The sequence below is a fragment of the Anomaloglossus baeobatrachus genome, chromosome 4 (genome assembly GCF_048569485.1).
Source record: "Anomaloglossus baeobatrachus isolate aAnoBae1 chromosome 4, aAnoBae1.hap1, whole genome shotgun sequence".
Classification (NCBI taxonomy): domain Eukaryota; kingdom Metazoa; phylum Chordata; class Amphibia; order Anura; family Aromobatidae; genus Anomaloglossus; species Anomaloglossus baeobatrachus.
The window spans coordinates 568,629,646-568,649,240 of NC_134356.1; positions in this window are offsets into that span (position 1 = coordinate 568,629,646).

A 19,595-nucleotide genomic window follows, 5' to 3' on the forward strand; every position below is an offset into this window, starting at 1 on the left:
GCACGGAGGCAGGCTCCAGATTACTACGTGACACTGGTGGGACCGGGTTCTTGGACGGGTTTCCCACAGCAGCAGCGGCACACAGAGAATTTGGTTTACTTGCAGCATGTGTGTCTCCTTTATAATCCTCATTCAGCACCACGACTACCCACAGTGAGTACCCTGGTCCCCTACACCCTGCTCTCCCAAATAACCACCAACACCCCTGAGCCCGGGGCCTTCTCTACATGTGGAGGGACTAACATCTGGCTGCTTAACTCCATCTGCCCCGGTACTCCTCACAGCAGCGGTACTCCCATTACCGCAACCCACAGGTGGCGTCACGAACTTCTCCCCTGTAAATATCCCCTTTTACGAATCAAAGTGTCCGCCAAGCCGGGTCCGGACCCCTTGAGCCACAACAATCCCGGATCCGAGCAGCCCGACTAACACCGGGGTGGTACAATTGTATGGGGCCATAGCTGTTGGGCCAACATTGATGATCTAATGAAAAATCTATATTTTTCAGGTGGTTGTCTAATATCTTACTGTATTGAGGGAATTTTCAGTTACAGCACCTTCAGTTTAAGTGACAGCACTTTGAAAAAGTATTCCTACCCTGTGACCTTTTCCGCATTCTTTCACATTACACCCACAAACTTAAATATATTTTATTGTGATTTTATGTAATTATTTGCAATTATTTGTTAAGTGTAAAGGAAATGATACATGGCTTTCTAAATATTTAAAAAATAAAATTCTGAGAATTGTGATGTGCATATGTATTCAGCCCTGTCATGATTCCTCTGTGCAGAGCATCTTGCACATTAGGAGATGCTCTGATGTATTTTCCTGGGCTTCTGGCTGGCAGGTTGATTGACAGCACTGGTTTCCATGCTGATTCTGGGAGGTGCTGATTACTCAGGTGTTCCATCTCCCGAGTAATTGCTCTGCTTCTTTAGTGAGCATGCTCTCCCAGAATCTTGCCAGTCATACTTTCTGGTTTTGTTGTTGTGCTGTTAGCCTGTGTTCCTGCTTGTGCTCTGATCTTTGTTCCCTGACCTTGAACTGTTGCTTGACTCCTCTCTGCCCGCTCCCTGTTCCTGTCAGGGTCTCCTGGCTTTTGACCTCGATCTGTTACCTGACCACATCTCAGTTTTCTCCCTGAATCCACTGCGTGCCTTTTCGGAATTCTGACCCTTGGATCGTGATCTGACTACGCCTCTGTGTACTCCCTATGTCCATACATATTCTCCTGTTACCAACCCCAGCTTTCCTGACTACTCTACTGTTTGTACTACCCATAAGTAGTGACTAGCATCACAAGCCAACTGTAGTCATATCTCTAAAATCCTAACTGACCAATTGCCTCCAGAAGTGAATTGAGTCCACCTGTGTATAATTTATTCTTAGTATAGCTCCAGCTATTATGTGAAATCCTCAGAGGTTTGATGGAGAACATTAGGGATCAAACAGCATCATGAAAACCAAGGAACACACCAGGCAGGTCAGGGATAAATTTGTGGAGAACAGTAAAGCAGGGTTAGATTATAAAAAAAATAGCTAAAGCTCTGAACATCTCACGGAGCGCTGTTATTATTATTATTATTATTATAGCGCCATTTATTCCATGGTGCACTACAAGTGAAAGAGGGTATATGTACAACAATCATTAACAGTACAAAACAGACTGGTATAGGAGGAGAGAGGACCCTGCCCGCGAGGGCTCACAGTCTACAGGGAGTGGGTGATGGTACAATAGGTGAGGACAGAGCTGGTTGTGCAGTGGTCTACTGGACTGAGGGTTATTGTAGGTTGTAGGCTTGTTGGAAGAGGTTGGTCTTGAGGTTCCTCTTGAAGCTTTCCACGGTAGGGGAGAGTCTGATGTGCTGAGGTAGCGCATTCAATTCATTATTCAAAAATGGAAGGTGTATGGCACAACTGTAAACCTACGAAGACATGGCTGACATCCCAAGTAGGGAGAGCACTTAATAGAGAAGAAGCCAAGTCAGTCCTTGTTAGCAGAAGTTCTAGGCATCAGTTGTGGTCCTGGTAATTATACCCACATCAATGTATATTTTTTTAGCAAAATGTCAAAAGATCTTTAAATTGGAAAACCAGTCCTTTTACATACATAGTTGTATGGCCTGAGACTTCAATGCTGAAGGCAAGTTTAGGAAGACTGAAATGCCAGCGTAACACGGTGCCCTTTTTAGCAGATAATTGAGAGTTCTTAGCTCACAATTCTCTAGGAAAGAGTGCGCATTGAAGTCAGTGCTTAGTGTTTCTCAATTAGAAATTCTTCTGTGACTGCACAGACTGTGCTGATGCTTTGTGGTCACATAGAGAGACGAAAAAGCATCACGGAAACCAAGCGGCACATTGGGAGCCCAGCCGCCTCTTTCATGCTCCCGGAGTCTATTGTGGATGCTGCCGACTTTGCTGTGTTATTTCATTTGTATAAGTAATAAAGGTCGCCGCTAGCTTTAAAAGACATTTAAATTCATGGTATGAGCTTTGTTGTTTTGTAAGGAAACCCATAGATTAAGAATAGGAGGGATCACAGACTGCTCAGTTTAGAATAGCTGTAATGTGATAATAGTGAGAAACTGTTTTGTATGAGTCCTAGAATAAAGCCTATGACCAGGCTGAGATTATAAAGAAGCCTTGGCACCCATATCTCAGCAATCCACATCCAATATTACGGCACTTTGTGCCATTGCTTCTCAAAATGTATAAAAATTTGCCCACTGGCCGTCACGTCACCATACTCCTTATTAGTGATGGTGTCTGGTATATCATTGGACACCCTTATTCAAAAGGGAAATTATAACACCCTGTTGTCAATTAGGTTGTGATATTAACTTAATTGATTGTTGCAGTCTCCAAAATTTAAAGCAGCACTCCAGTATTGTTTTTTTATTTTTATTTCAGCTCAGTTGTGGTGCGTTAATGTAAGTCCCCTGCCCCCTATCTTATACTCACCTGTCACCATTTTCTTTTTCCAGCGTCGCTCCGGTCGGTATCCGGCAATTTGTGAACTGCTAGCTAATTCAGTGTTTCATAGAGGCCACAACTCAATGCAAGTCTATGAGAGCCTTCTTCTGGCTATCATAGACTTGCATTGAGCTCTTGTGGCGTAACTACTGATGTCTGGAAAATCAGAAGCTATAGGCACAAGATGTCACTGTGGGGATCAGCATGGCACTGAAAAAGGATGATAATAATGAAGGGAAAGTACAGGAGGCAGAGGGCTTATATTTAGAGCAACATTCCAGCACGGAAAAAAACGCTGGAGTGGTGCTTTAACACTAGAAGTCCCAGAGAGAGGTCATTTAACATTTCTACCATTGAAACCCTATGGAGCTCGAAATTCCTGGGACTTCTAGTGTTAAGCATCTCAGTATATTGTTTGTACTGCAGATTTAGTTCTATAGTTAAAATCCATTAACTGTGTCACAAAAAGCATGCAAGTCAGACCGATTACATTTCCAGCAGGAAAAACAAAGGAATATCACAACATCAGAAATGTTATGAGGAATGCAAGGATTTATTATAACAAACATAACAGGAAATCTAATAGATCCATTATAAATCAAGTGACTCCCAAGTCAGTGATTATTTAACTGATTAAAAATGTTCTCTTTTCTTCTCCACACGGCCCAGACTGCTATGACAACTTTTCCCGATGACTACAGATTTACCCGCTGAGGTACAAAAGCTGACAACTTTGACTCATGCCACAATCCTCAGCCTCTTTGCAACACAAATATATTCAGACCACCAGCCAGACCCCTAAATTAGTGCATGCTTTAGACCTGACAACTAAATATATTCAAGACCCAAAGCAGAAGACTAGATATTGAACCATGCCCCATAATTAATGTACACCAAAGACAAGACATCCTATGACATTCAGATCCAAGGTCAGTCACCCAAGTGCATTCAGACCCCATGCCAAACTCATTCATCAATGCAGACCACTGTATGGATTCAGACTTAAGATCAAACCTAAATAGAGACTCCAGACCCATGAATTAATTAATGCAGACCCCTAAATAAATTCAGACCCAAGACCTAACCACTAAAGAACTTCAGAATTTGGATAGAACTATCAATCAGCTGCACCACAGGTGAGTATAGGCTTATTTATTTTTACAGGGGTGAACAATGGGAATAAGAAGGGGTTGTCCAAGTTTCTAAATCTTGCTGTATATTTTACCTATGCATTTTTCAGTTTGTTTGTTAGATTATTAATAAGGGGTGTCTATGAGACCCCCCTGATACCAATCTGTAAGTGAAAAGAAATAAACACAAATACCAAAAAAATTCTTTATTTGAAATAAAATACAAAAAATCCCACCGTCTTTCACTCCTTTATTAACCCCCAAAACACCCAGGTCCAACGTAATACACACAAGGTCCCATGACAATTCCGGCTCTGCTACATCATAGGACATGACCGCTCTTTGTGAGCTTCAGGCGCTATGAATAGTGTCGTCACTCAGGTTCTTTGCAGTTACAGCTGGCGGTTGCCAAGGTCCTCCACCTGTGATTGCAGGTAAACTCACCTGAGGCCACATAGTTCAATGATTCAATGATGTAATCTAAGGTCAGTTTACCTGTGATCACAGGTGGAGGACCGGGGGAACCTCCAGCTGTGGCCGCAAATAACCTGAGTGACGTCACCACTCATCACTATGGCCCAGTCATTGTCTGCCTGAAGCTCACAGTGGGCAGTCATGGTCTATGTCCGCATGCTGTCACTTCAGATGTAGCAGAACTGGAATTGTCCTGAGACCTCGTCTGGATTATGTTGGACCTGGGTGTTTTGGGGATTAATAAAGGGGTGAAAGAGGATGGGGTTTTTTTTTGTATTTTATTTCAAATAAAGAATTTTTCTGGTGTTTCTGTTAATTTCTTTTCACTTACATATTAGTAATGGGGGGGTCTCATAGATGCCTCTCATTACTAATCCAGGGCTTAGCTCTGAGCTGTTATTAACCTCTTATTACCCCAATTGCCACCGTACCAGGGCAATTGATATGAGCTGGGTAAAGTTCAGGGTTTGTTGCATCTAATAAATGCGATAATCTTTGGAGGCTGCAGCTTGCTATTTTGAAGCTGGGAGGGTCCCAATAATCATGGGTCTCCCCAGCTTGAGAATAACAGCTCCCAGCTGTCGGCTTTATCATGGCTGGGTATCAAAATTGGGGGTAATACTGAATGCCAGGATTTAAAATTATTTATTTAAGTCATTTTTTAAACAAGCCATATGTGGTTCCTTATTTTGATACACAGCCAAGATAAGTGCACAGATGGGGGCTACAGCCTGTAGCCATATGCTTTATCTGTGCTGGATATTTTAATATGGGGGGACTTTTCGCCATTTTTTTTATTTTTACATCAATTTAGACGCAGACACAACGCCTTTGATTGTTTGCAGCCAGACACGCTGTCACACAGGCTGGGGACGATGTCTCACTGTAGCCAATCAGAGATGCCAGGAATGCCAGTGGGTGGGTACAGCAGTGAATATGTATGAAGGATAATGAGTGGCCCCTGAAGCAGAGTGAGCAGCCTGGAAAGTGTACATATGTGCAGAGACCGTTAAGTATAAAGCACTTGTTTTATTCTAATTTTCTTTCTTTCTTCTTTGATTTTTTTTTATTACCAGAGTGTCCAGACTCGGATCAATACGCTGAGTTCCCTGAGTATTTCAGTCCCAGGGTCAGTGCTTGGGTTCTTTTAAACCCGCGCGGATCCGGACTTTTATAGTCTGGGTCCGCCCGTCACTAATAAATATGCACACTCTTAAAATAATACTTTGTTGAAGTACCCTTTAAATTAATGACATCATTCAGAAGGGAGTTTATTAGCATGGCACCTCTAGAACTGGCAATCTTTGCCCAATCTTGCTTGCAGTAGTGCTCCAAATGTGTCAGCTTGTAAGGAGATTTCCTCTGTACAGTGCTCTCCTAAGGTCACACACATATTTTCAATTTGATTTAGGTCTGGGCTCTGTCTGGAGCAATCCACATCTTTCCTCTTCTGGTGAAGCCATTTGTTGATTTGATGGTCTGCTTAGGGACATTTTCATACTGAAAGCTTTTCAACAGCGACCTGAAGCTTTTTTTGTGAAATTGACCGATATTTGGAATTGTTAATAATTCTCTCCACTTTGACTAAAGTCCCAGTTCCAGCTGGAAAAAAATACCAGCCCCAAAGCATAATGCTTTCTGTCTCCAACATGCTTTACTGTGGGTTTGGTGTTCTTTTGGTAATGTGTACTGTTGGCTTTGCACCAAAAATACATCCTGGAATTATGGACAAAACGTTTACACTTGGTCTGATAAGGACACGTTTTCTCACATACTTCTGACATACTTGATGTAGCTATTTGGAAAATGTAGCCAGGCTTGGATGTTTTTGTTTGTAAGCAAAGGCGTCTGTCTTGCCACCCTACCCCACAGGCCAGACATATGAAGAATATGGAAGATTGTTGTCACATACAGTACACAACCAATACTTGCCAGAAATTCCTGCAGCTCCTGTAATGCCTGTAATGTTGGTGAAATTTTCTTTGTAATTCTTTGGACCAATTTTCTTCTTGTATTGTAATGACATTGTTGTGCCTTTTTTCTGTCCTTCTCCAAACTGAAAACTTTCAAAAATAAGAAAACTTCCCTGTAATGTAAGCGGTTTATTGACCTTGGCTTTGTTGTAAATTACAACTAAGAAAATGACAGGAAAATCCTATTGATCTATTTTTCTGATTCTCTACGATGTTATTATATTAATTTTTATCATATGATTAAGGTGATTTTAAGGTGTTTGTATTTTTCAATTCATTGACTTGCCTTCACATTTTATATATTTAATGTCAATTGCATTGTGCGGTTACCTATGGCTATAAGGTTTAGGTCTTTGACAACCATGGACTAGCAGACAGAATCTGGATCTTCTTATACAGTGGAACCTTGGATTAGAAGCATAATTGGTCCCGGGAGTGTGCTCTTAAACCAAGTTACTCTTAAATCAAAGCGAATTTTCCCATAGGAAATAATTGAAATGCAGAAAATTCGTTCCACAACCCAAAAATATGTACTGTATTTATACAAACGTATTATAGTAATACAAAATAATGTACTGTATTCATATAAAATTATTACAGTACACTAATACAAAATACTGTACAGTACAGTAAAAAACAAAAAAAATGAAACTGCACGTTAGCTTACAATAGAATTGATGCTGTGCGGTAGGTTCACTATAGAGAGAAAAAATGATGCATAAATATGACAATCTTTATTCTAGTACAATATACAAAAAATACACCCCAAATCTATTCTCCCCAATATAAGGGCAGAACTAAGCCAAATGTGGGGCAGGCATACTGCCCAGGCAGATTACAGTACAAGTAATATGCTGCACTGGCTAGCAGAAAGAATGTACAGTACTGTATCCACAAATCCAAATTGATAGACATGCTATATAGTATATACTGTACTGCACAATGGTATATAGCAGTGATGGCGAACCTATGGCACGCGTGCCACACTGGGCACGCAGAGCCCTTTGTGCCGGCACGCGCGCTGTCGCCACCCTGAGCCACTTTGTACTGTCGGTGCGGTCGCGCCGACAGTACAAACTGGTGTTGGAGCGGAGGAAACATTTCTCCTGCCTCTGACACGCCTCCTCTCCTGGGCCGCAGGCCTGTTGCCTAGGAGACGGAGGAGCGTCAGTAGGCGGCGCCGGCGTCCTGTGGGCGCGCGAGATCTTTCTGAACTGACTGAGGGCGGCGCGCAGCGGAGGAGCAGGGGCTGCAAGGTGAGTTTTTTTTTATTTTCAAGCTGTGTGCGGCTGTGCCAGGACAGGGGCAAACCCAGAGCACGGGGGCAAACCCAGAGCACAGGGGCAAACCCAGAGCATGGGGGTAAAACCAGAGCACGTGGGCAAACCCAGAGCACGGGGGTAAAACCAGAGCACGGGGGTAAACCCAGAGCACGGGGGTAAACCCAGAGCACGGGGGTAAAACCAGAGCACGGGGGTAAACCCAGAGCACGGGGGTAAACCAAGAGCATGGGGGAAAACCCAGACCACGGGGGTAAACCCAGAGCACGGGGGCAAACCCAGAGCACGGGGGCAGACAGAGCACGGGGCATACAGACAGAGCATGGGGGCATACAGAGCACGGGGCAGACATGGAGAGCACGGGACAAACATGGAGAGCACGGGGCAAACATGGCTGCAAGGATGGGGGAAACATGGCTGCAAGGATGGAGAGAAACGTGCAAAGATGGGGGAAACATGACTGCAAAGATGGGGGAAACATGACTGTAAAGATGGGGGAAATATGACTGCAAAGATGGGGGGAAACATGACTGCAAAGATGGGGGGAAACATGACTGCAAGGATTGGGGGAAACATGACTGCAGGGATGGAGGAAACATGCCAGGATGGGGTACATTTACCAGGATGGGGGATACATTTACCAGGATGGGGGGAAACATGAAAGGATGGGGGTACATGAACATGCCAGGATGAGGAAAATTGCCAGGATGGGGAAAATTGCCAGGATGGGGAACATTTAGCAGGAAGGGTGACATTTTTCAGGATGGGGTATATTTTTCCAGGATGGGGTACGTTTACCAGGAAAGGGGACATTTACCAGGATAAGGCAACATGCCTGGATGAGGTACAGTTAGGTCCAGAAATATTTGGACAGTGACACAATTTTCGCGAGTTGGGCTCTGCATGCCACCACATTGGATTTGAAATGAAACCTCTACAACAGAATTCAAGTGCAGATTGTAACGTTTAATTTGAAGGTTTGAACAAAAATATCTGATAGAAATTGTAGGAATTGTACACATTTCTTTACAAACACTCCACATTTTAGGAGGTCAAAAGTAATTGGACAAATAAACCAAACCCAAACAAAATATTTTTATTTTCAATATTTTGTTGCGAATCCTTTGGAGGCAATCACTGCCTTAAGTCTGGAACCCATGGACATCACCAAACGCTGGGTTTCCTCCTTCTTAATGCTTTGCCAGGCCTTTACAGCCGCAGCCTTCAGGTCTTGCTTGTTTGTGGGTCTTTCCGTCTTAAGTCTGGATTTGAGCAAGTGAAATGCATGCTCAATTGGGTTAAGATCTGGTGATTGAGTTGGCCATTGCAGAATGTTCGACTTTTTTGCACTCGTGAACTCCTGGGTAGCTTTGGCTGTATGCTTGGGGTCATTGTCCATCTGTACTATGAAGCGCCGTCCTATCAACTTTGCGGCATTTGGCTGAATCTGGGCTGAAAGTATATCCCGGTACACTTCAGAATTCATCCGGCTACTCTTGTCTGCTGTTATGTCATCAATAAACACAAGTGACCCAGTGCCATTGAAAGCCATGCATGCCCATGCCATCACGTTGCCTCCACCATGTTTTACAGAGGATGTGGTGTGCCTTGGATCATGTGCCGTTCCCTTTCTTCTCCAAACTTTTTTCTTCCCATCATTCTGGTACAGGTTGATCTTTGTCTCATCTGTCCATAGAATACTTTTCCAGAACTGAGCTGGCTTCATGAGGTGTTTTTCAGCAAATTAAACTCTGGCCTGTCTATTTTTGGAATTGATGAATGGTTTGCATCTAGATGTGAACCCTTTGTATTTACTTTCATGGAGTCTTCTCTTTACTGTTGACTTAGAGACAGATACACCTACTTCACTGAGAGTGTTCTGGACTTCAGTTGATGTTGTGAACGGGTTCTTCTTCACCAAAGAAAGTATGCGGCGATCATCCACCACTGTTGTCATCCGTGGACGCCCAGGCCTTTTTGAGTTCCCAAGCTCACCAGTCAATTCCTTTTTTCTCAGAATGTACCCGACTGTTGATTTTGCTACTCCAAGCATGTCTGCTATCTCTCTGATGGATTTTTTCTTTTTTTTCAGCCTCAGGATGTTCTGCTTCACCTCAATTGAGAGTTCCTTAGACCGCATGTTGTCTGGTCACAGCAACAGCTTCCAAATGCAAAACCACACACCTGTAATCAACCCCAGACCTTTTAACTACTTCATTGATTACAGGTTAACGAGGGAGACGCCTTCAGAGTTAATTGCAGCCCTTAGAGTCCCTTGTCCAATTACTTTTGGTCCCTTGAAAAAGAGGAGGCTATGCATTACAGAGCTATGATTCCTAAACCCTTTCTCCGATTTGGATGTGAAAACTCTCATATTGCAGCTGGGAGTGTGCACTTTCAGCCCATATTATATATATAATTGTACTTCTGAACATGTTTTTGTAAACAGCTAAAATAACAAAACTTGTGTCACTGTCCAAATATTTCTGGACCTAACTGTACATTTACCAGGAATGAGGTACATGCCTGGATGGGGTACATTTACCAGGATGGGGTCATTTAACAGCATGGGGAAACATGCCAGGTTGGGATACATTTACAATGATGGGGTACATTTACCAGGATGGGGTACATTTACCAGAATGAGGAATATTTACCAGGATGGGGTACATTTACCAGGATGGGGTACATTTACCAGTATGAGGAATATTTACCAGGATGGGGCCAAATATACCAGAATGTAGGAAATATATATCAGGATGGGGGACATGTTTACCAGGAAGTGGCCAGGAAGGGGGACATAACTACACAATGAAGGGGAGGGGAGCAACTCATACGTTTTTATGGGATTTCAGGATGTTCAGACTTTGAAATGTAGATGTGGATTACAGGGTGACATCTGATTACATTCCATGCTAAAATCCCTTGTGTCTAATATGCTGCAATTTTTTTCCAGGAAGATCAATCCAACTGCTGTGTCTGGAAAGGGCAGGGGCTCAGCTTCAATGTGTGGTAAGCATGCATGAGCGTGATGCCCCCTGCTGAAGAGCAGAGAAGACTGCAAAGGTAAAGCTGGGTTTACACACTGCAACATCTCAAACGACATCGCTGTAACGTCACCGGTTTTGTGACGCAATAGCGATGTTGTTTGCGATGTTGCAGTGTGTGAATCCTATCAGCGACCTGGCCCCTGCTGTGAAGTTGTAATCGTTACAAATCGTTCAGGACCATTCCTAGGTCCTTTGTTTCCCGCTGTGCAGCATGAAGTTTCAGTGTGTGAAGACTTTGCAGCGACTTTGTTAGCAACTTCCCTTTCAAAAAGCTGCTTATCAACGTCCCCAACAACCAGCTAGGTCGCTCTGCAGGTCCGGATCGCTGTTGTGTTGTTGGCCAGGTTTGCCTGTTTGAACGCTCACCAGAGACTTAGCAGAGACTTAGGGAGGTCGCTATTGCGTCACCAAACCGGTGACGTTACAGCGATGTCCTTTGCGATGTTGCAGTGTGTAAACCCAGCTTAAGATTACAATCAACTATTTACATAATAGGATTAGTTGGCACTTCAGGAAATTAAAATGGGTTTAGGGCTACAGTTTGGGCACTCGGCCTGTAAAAGGTTCGCCATGACTGGTATATAGTATACATAACATGTGTACAAAAAGTTACCTCCAGAGCGAGTCAGAGCGTTGTGAAATGATGGAACCGGAAGTGTGCACGGTGAGGATTTGCTCTTCTTGCAAATCATTGCTCTTAAACCAAGTTACACATTTTTAAAAAGCTTTGCTTGTCTTGCAAAATGCTCTCAAACCAAGTTACTCTTAATCCAAGGTTCCACTGTAACTCCAAATAGTTGACATTTTGAGATTATTGAGGAGTCATTTTTACATTGGATTTACTGAAAATATTACATTAAAACCGCTGCACCTTCAGGAAAGTGGACTTCAAATATTCTGAAATATTGAAAATGAGGATCTACTTACTCTTCCCAGGTCCAGCGATGTCTCTGCAGCTGCATGGATCTCTATGTTTTGTCAACAGTGGTGACATCCCTTTGACAGTGCACATCACCCCTGCCATCAATATCTGAGCTTGGCATCTTGCACCGGCTACCTTGATCCAGTTGCTGAGCTCAATAACTGGCTACATTGGTGATGCAGGCTGTCAGTGTGACATCACTGGTCCAGACAACACATTGCAACCGGAGCAGCAGTGCCGACCTTGGGAGGGGTGAAGAGCTGCTTTTTTTATTATGTTAGCCAATTTAGACCATTCAATATCCACTTTCTTGGAATTGTAACACCCCTTTACCTACCTGATGCATCATCACATAGTAATTGCTGATATTTTGACATTTCAATATAATAACTCCTAAGCGGGGATGTTCTACTGTTCTATTGAAGAACAATTCTTAGTTTCCCGTGTGGTGGTATTTAATACCTATTTCGCTATTGGGTTAGTCATTTGTATACACATTGACTGTAGTGTTTATTATCTCTGTTTGAGACATTAGAATGCAGAATGTCACAATTACATTTTATTTTAATTTTAATATGAATTAAATAAATGAATTATTATTCATGCATTATTATAAGCTTCCGACTGTTTTTTTTCTGGTTGGTGATCTACTTTAAATCCAGTATTTTTTCATTTTAATGTGACTATTCTGAATTAGATAAAAAAAAAAACAACAGAAATTATAACTCCGACGGGGTATGACATACTGCAAGCATTAGAAAATCAAGACAGCAAAAAAATGTTCAAGGGCAAAAATAAATATGAATATAAAAAAATATATATATATATGTATATATATATATATATATATATATATATATATATACATATATATATATATTTTTTATATATATATATATATATATATATATATATATATATATATATATATATTAATTTCAATGGTGTATATCCAACATAATTAATACAAATAGGAATGATGGGTGAGCCAAGAAAGGGGGTACCCCCTACACAAAAGTTACAAGGGCACCATGGAGAGGTATCCATATACAAGTGGTATATTCTGCATTCATGTTTATCACAGAATTAATGAGTAAAGGATTACATTGATCCAAATATAAATGTGGTATACATGAATACTGCACAATCAGTAACTAGAGGAAGTAAATCCAAGTGTCAGGATGATATGGTACAAATTTAGAGTGCCAACAGTAATACAACCCCATACATAACATGTTATAAAGTGCATATAAGAGTAAGGGCTTAATGAGGCTCAGCCACCAAACATCTGACCCCCGTTTCACCAATGACTTTGTCAGGGGGGGTAGGTGGGGATATTATGCCTGGTATATAAAGGGTTACAGCTCAAAACTGGCTACCATGCATAGGCTTGGCACAAGTTACTCAGCTTCCCAGACTTCAGGGGTTGCCCTATCCTTCACCATTTAACCCCTGTACAGGAAACTGGAATTACCCAGAAATCCCTGGGTAAGGGCCACAGAGTCAGCAGCTGTTCGGTGGCACAAGCTGGAAAGTAGAATGGTCAGGGAGCCGGGTGAGATCCAGGAGGTCACGTCAGGAACAGAATCACAAAACAAGTGGATAGTCAAATGTCAAGCTGAAGTGTCACAGACTTTTCCCTGTTGTGGAGATTGGTGACATGTTCTGGGTCAGAGTCTCACTTTGTCTTGTTACCAATAAGAAAAGACTGTCTGGAACACCAGTATGTGTGAACTAGGTGCTAGCTTAAAAAAACACATAACTATAATAAAGTTTAAAAGCTGCACACTAAACACTATGTTATAAGGAATTATGGGAAAAGCATTACTGCTATAGGAATATAAGAACAATGAAAAATACTGTTGACTAAATGGAAAAAATTGATAACATGAAAAATGGAAATTGCATACCTGCTGAGAATATTTGAAATAAAAGAGATATTTAGCAAAAGTATTGATCAATGCAATTGTGCCCGGATGTGCAGCGTCTGCGGATGATCTCACTCACCTCTCCGCTGCCATCGCGTCTGACTCCTGGACTTCAACTCAGTGCACATGATTTTGAAGTCCCGGTTATGCATACTATATGAGTTTGAAGCCAGGACGCATACACCCGGCTTCATAGTGCACATGATCGAACCTCCGGAGTCATGTGCATTGAGCCGAAGTCCAGTGTCTGGCGGCGATGGCAGCGGAGAGGTGAGTGAGATCATCCTGTGACGCTGCACCACCTATAGGGGCATACTAACATGCTAATGGAGCCGACTAGCCAGGGGAACTAACGCCCAGGGGACTAGTCCCCTCGTTCATTAGCATACGATATAAGATCTTTAGAAATACTTTTACTAAAGATCCCTTTATCTATACTAGTGTATACAGGGACGGTTAGGCAGGAATTAGCAATATGCACCCAGGATTACTCATGGTTCTGGGTGCATATTGGACCTGACAGGTTCCCTTTAAGAAGATAACCTTTGTCAGGTACCTGTACACAGAGTGATATATGGCGATGCATGCGCAGTAATTCCCGGAAGTAACTGTAGGTCACAAGACCGAACCAAAGACCAATGTTCTGCGAAAAAAGTCAGACTCTATCGAATAAACTCTTATTTAGATAGTACAAAGTAAAAGGACAACCTCTCCATTCCTTCTTTCCCTTCATCAATTGCAGTGATGTCAGTAGAGGGAGGACAGGTAATGCTAGATAAGACATATTAATTGCGCTTCACGTAACACGTGTTATACTGATTTAGATTTTATTTTTACATCCGGAGAAAGAAGTTTAAAGCAGAGAAAAAGTCCAAGCTGCAACTTCTATTTGTATTCTTGGTACAGATTCTCGTGTCCCAAGTGTCCTCCAGTAAAATCATGAAAAATCATTATCTAAGTGACTGTTCTCGCATGTCTTAGATGTCCCAGTTAATAGCTAGTTATTAGTGTTTGATTCATTGCACAGCGAACATTTTGGATGGTGCTACTGAGTCAGTAAATTTTACTTGCCAGTTCATGTGCTGCACTACTACACATCCTGTTTTTTGTCGAAGTAGCGATTACTCTTATTCATTTTAAAATATTGTTGAGAAGGCTGTAATAAGGACCGGGAAAGGCAGAAGTTAACTTAGATGTTTGACCAGCCAATTTGTAAACGTACTGAATTGATTCCAAAAAGGTGAGAAAGGCTTTAGAAACATTTGAAATGGAATTTTGTATTGTTTTTTACATATATTAGTAATTATCTTTAATTAACCCACCTGTTTTCACCTTCCGGACCAGGCCAATTTGGTAAAATTCTGACCAGTGTCATTTTATGATGTAATGACTCAGTAACGCTTCAATGGATCCCAGTGATCCTCTGAGATCATTGCACTTATTTGTGAAAATATGAGAAATTTGGCAAACTTTTAATTTTTATGCCCTTAAACCAGAAAGTTATACCACACCAAATAGTTAATAAATAACATTTTCCACATGTCAACTTTACATCAGTATCATTTTTGAAAGATAATTTTTATTTTCTTAGGAGGTTAAAAGGGTTAAAATTTTATCACCAATTCCTCATTTTTCCAACAAAATTTACAAAACCATTTTTTTAGGGACCACATCACATTTGAAGTGACTTTGAGGCCTAGGTGACAGAAAATACCCAAAACTGATACCATTTTCACAACGGCACCCCTCAAAGTGCTCAAAACCACATATAATAAATAAGGTTATTAATAGGGATGATCGAATACCTCAAATATTTTCCGAATAGGTCACCGCTTTGCGAATATTCGATGCGCAATGTAAGTCTATGGGAAGCCCGAATAATTCCAAATAGTTGTCATTCGGGTTTCTCATAGTCTTACATTGCGCATCAAATATTCACGAATAGTTGAAAAGCGGCGACCTATTCGGAAAATATTTGCGAAGCCGAATATTTGAAGTATTGGATCATCCCTAGTTATTAACCCTTTATGTGCTTCAAAGCAATCTAAGCAATGTTGAAGGAAAAAAATGAAAATTTTCCTTGTTCCCACAAAAATGTTACTTTAGCCTAAAGTTTTATATTTTCACAAGGGTAACAGGAAAAAATGGACCCAAATAGTTTGTTGTGAAATTCCTCCTTATTTAATACCGGTATAAGATAGTCCATATGTGGTGGAAAACTACTGTTTGGGTGCTCAGCAGGGCTTGGAAGGGAAGGAGCGCTATTTTAATTTTGGAACGTAAAATTGTCTGGAATCGACAGCAGATACCATGTCATGTATGCAGAGCCCCTGATGTGCCCAAGCAGTGGAAACTCCCCCCACATGTAACCACACTTTGGAACCTAGATCTCTCAAGGAATTTATCTAGATGTGTGGTGAGCACCTTGAGCCCCAGGTGCTTCACTGAATTTTATAATGTTGAGTCGTGAAAATAAAAAAAATCTAATTTTTCCCGCAAAAATGTTGCTTTAGCCCCAAATGTATTATTTTCAAAAGAGTAATAGGAAAAAAATCAACATACCTTTTATTGTGCAATTTCTCATAAGTATGCCAATACCCCATGTGTGGTGTAAATCTACTGTTTGGGCGCACAGCAGAGTTTAGAAGGGAAGGAAAACCATTTGACTTTTGAAAAGTAAAATCGCCTGGAATCGATAGTGTATGCCATGTCGCATTTGGAGAGCCCTGGAAGTGCCTAAACAGTGACCCCCCCCCACAAGGGACCCCATTTTTGAAGCTAGACATTTCAAGGAAGTTAACTAGATGTTTGTTGAGCATCTTGAATCAAAAGGTGCTTCACAGAATTTTATAACGTTGAGCTGTGAAAATGACAAATCACAGTTTTCCCCACAAAATTGTTGCTTTAGCCCCAAATTTTTTATTTTCACAAGGATAACAGGAAAAAGTGTATCATATAATTTGTTTTGCTGTTACTCCTGAGTAGAGATGAGCAAATCTGTTGAAGTTCGGTTCGACAGGTTTAGCTGGACTTTAGATAAAGTTTGGTTTGGGACCCAGACTTGACCTGAACCCCAATGGAAGTCCCTAATTGGACAGTTTGGGTCTCCGTCAGCATGCACTTAGACATAAACAGATCACTTCATGGAGGCAGGGTTTCTCCATTTTTTTTTGTTCAGTGCACATTACATCTGATCATGTTGTTGTTACCCCCAGTGTGCGTCATTCAAACTCTGCAAGTGGGTCGCACTTGGCTGAGGACCGAGCCTATCCAAGTACAGTGATGCTTGCGTGAGTGGTTTTCATAAGTAAAGCACCCGAACTCTGTTGTTTTTGTAAAGTCTGCGTTCGGTATGAAAACCAAACCTTAGGTTCGCTCATCTCTACTACTGAGTACGCAAAACCCCATATGTGGTGGAAAACTACTGTTTGGGTGCATGGCATGGTTCAGAAGGGAAGGAGAGCCATTTTGCCCAGAATATGATTGCAAATTACATGTCACATTTGAACCGCTATATGCCAAAACAGCAGAAACCCCCACAAGTTACTCTATTTTGAAAACTACACCTCTAGTGGAATTCAAATAGAGGATTAGTGGGCACTTCTAACCCTAAGGTGATTCAAAGAATTGTATAACATTGAGCTGAGCAAATGAAAATTACCATTTTTTCAGCTAAAATGTTGCTTTGGACCCAAATTTTTAATTTTCAAAAAGGATAATTTGAAAAAACGAACTTTACAATTTGTTGTTCAAAGCCAATATTCCATATGCATATGTAGTAGAAAACTACTTTTGAGGCACAGTCTATAGCTCAGAAAAGAAGGCGCACCATATTTGACTTCAGATTTTGCTGGAATGGTGCAATGTCACATTGGCAGAGCCGCTGGGGTACAAGAACAGTAGAACACCCCCAAGAAATGACCCCACTTTACAAACTACACCCTTCATTGAATTTATTTAAGAGTGCAGTGAGCATATTGACACCACAGGTGTATCTTAAAATGTTATACAATTGGGCGGTGAAGAAAAAATAATTATATTTTTACCACAAGCATTTTGCTTTAGCCCCATTTTTTACATTTTCACATAGGGAAATGGGTAAAAATTGCACTAAAATTTGTTACACAATTTTTGGTGAACGAGGCAATTCCTCATATGTGGCTATACAGTACTACTTAGCCACACGGAGAGATTCAGGAGGGAAGGAGCGCTATTAGATTTCTAGTAATTTTATTGAGATTTTTATAAAATATTAACAGGAAATTAAAAATTAAGTTAACAACTAATATAATACAAGCGCTGTAGTAAAAACAAGAAAGGGAGGAAACGAAATAGAGGAAAATGGAAGGGGAAGGAAAGGGAAGGAGTCTGTATTAGGCCTCTTTCACACGTCCGTGCAAAAACACACATTTTGCACGCGGTCAGTGGTGTAGGTGCGTATGTGTGTGCGTGTGTCCGTGTGTGTGTTCAGTGTGTGCTGTCAGTGTGCTATCCGTGTAACATCTTCATAGCACACGGACAGCATGAATTTTTATACTTACCTATCCATGATGCTACTATCTCCGGCACTGCTGCTGCTTCCGGTCCTTTTTGCAGTGCATACGCAATGACCATAATGAGAGGGGGTCAGGATCAAGTGACATCAGCGGCAGAGACAGCAGTGCTGGAGAAGGTGAGTGTAGAAATTCATTTTATTTCACAAAAACGTGTCACACGGATCACATCCGTGCGGTCCATGTGACACCCGTGCTGCCGGAGAAAAATGGACATATCTACGTGTGGAGTACACAGACACATGTATGCTCCACACGGACACACGGTCCATGTTAAAAGACGCACGTATGCGCAGACCCATTGATTTTAATGGGTCTACATGTGCCTGTGTCTCCGGTATGTGTGAAAACGGACGTCACACGCACCGGACACACGAACGTGTGAAGGGGGCCTTAGGGAGGGAGAGGGGAAGAGTGCTGGAAACAATAGGAGAATATTCATTAAGTTGTGAAGACAAAAAACTATATAGAACAAAAAACAATCAAAAACATTTATATAATTATATAGAAAACAGGTTAAATTACTTATATACAAATGCACAGTATAATATTGCATTACTAGATGATACACACTTTCATGAATACAATGAACAATGAACAATGAAAAACAATACATAGAAAAGTTATAACTTGAATTTGATAAATTTCTTGAGTTTCAAAAGGATTTGGTTAATGTGGGCTCCATCTCCTGAGGTACGTTGCAAAGTGATTATTCGCTAAAGCGTGGCTCTTTTTATAATCGCTGTGTAAAGAGATTTTGTTAATGGATGGAGTCAATGGCCTTCTCCAGCATGCCGCTATTGAGGTTTTTTTTTTTTACAAAATAGGGGGAATTTAAGAACCACCTATAGTATAGGTCAATTCTGTGCCAGATACCAAGGACAGGAGAACTACAACCAAGCAAATAGGTATCAACTAGGCACCAGTAGTTCCATATAGTAAATGAATCCAATATATGCTGGAAATGACATGTGCAAAAGATATAAAAATTTTATTGTTACTATATCAAATGTGTACAGGTATATTAAAAACATTTAAAACATTCCATAATAATGGATTTAAATGTTTTTAGTATACCTGTACACATTTGATATTGTAACAATAAAATTCATATCTTTTGAACATCATTTCCAGCATATATTAGATTAATTTACAATATGGAACTACTGGTGCCTAGCTGATACCTATTTGCTTGGCTATTGAGTTTTTGACTACTAAAAATAAATGTATCATAAAGGGAGAATATTCTGGTTCGATATCTTCCATCGCTAAAGAAAGTAGAGTGGATTAGGGAGAGAATTTAATGTAA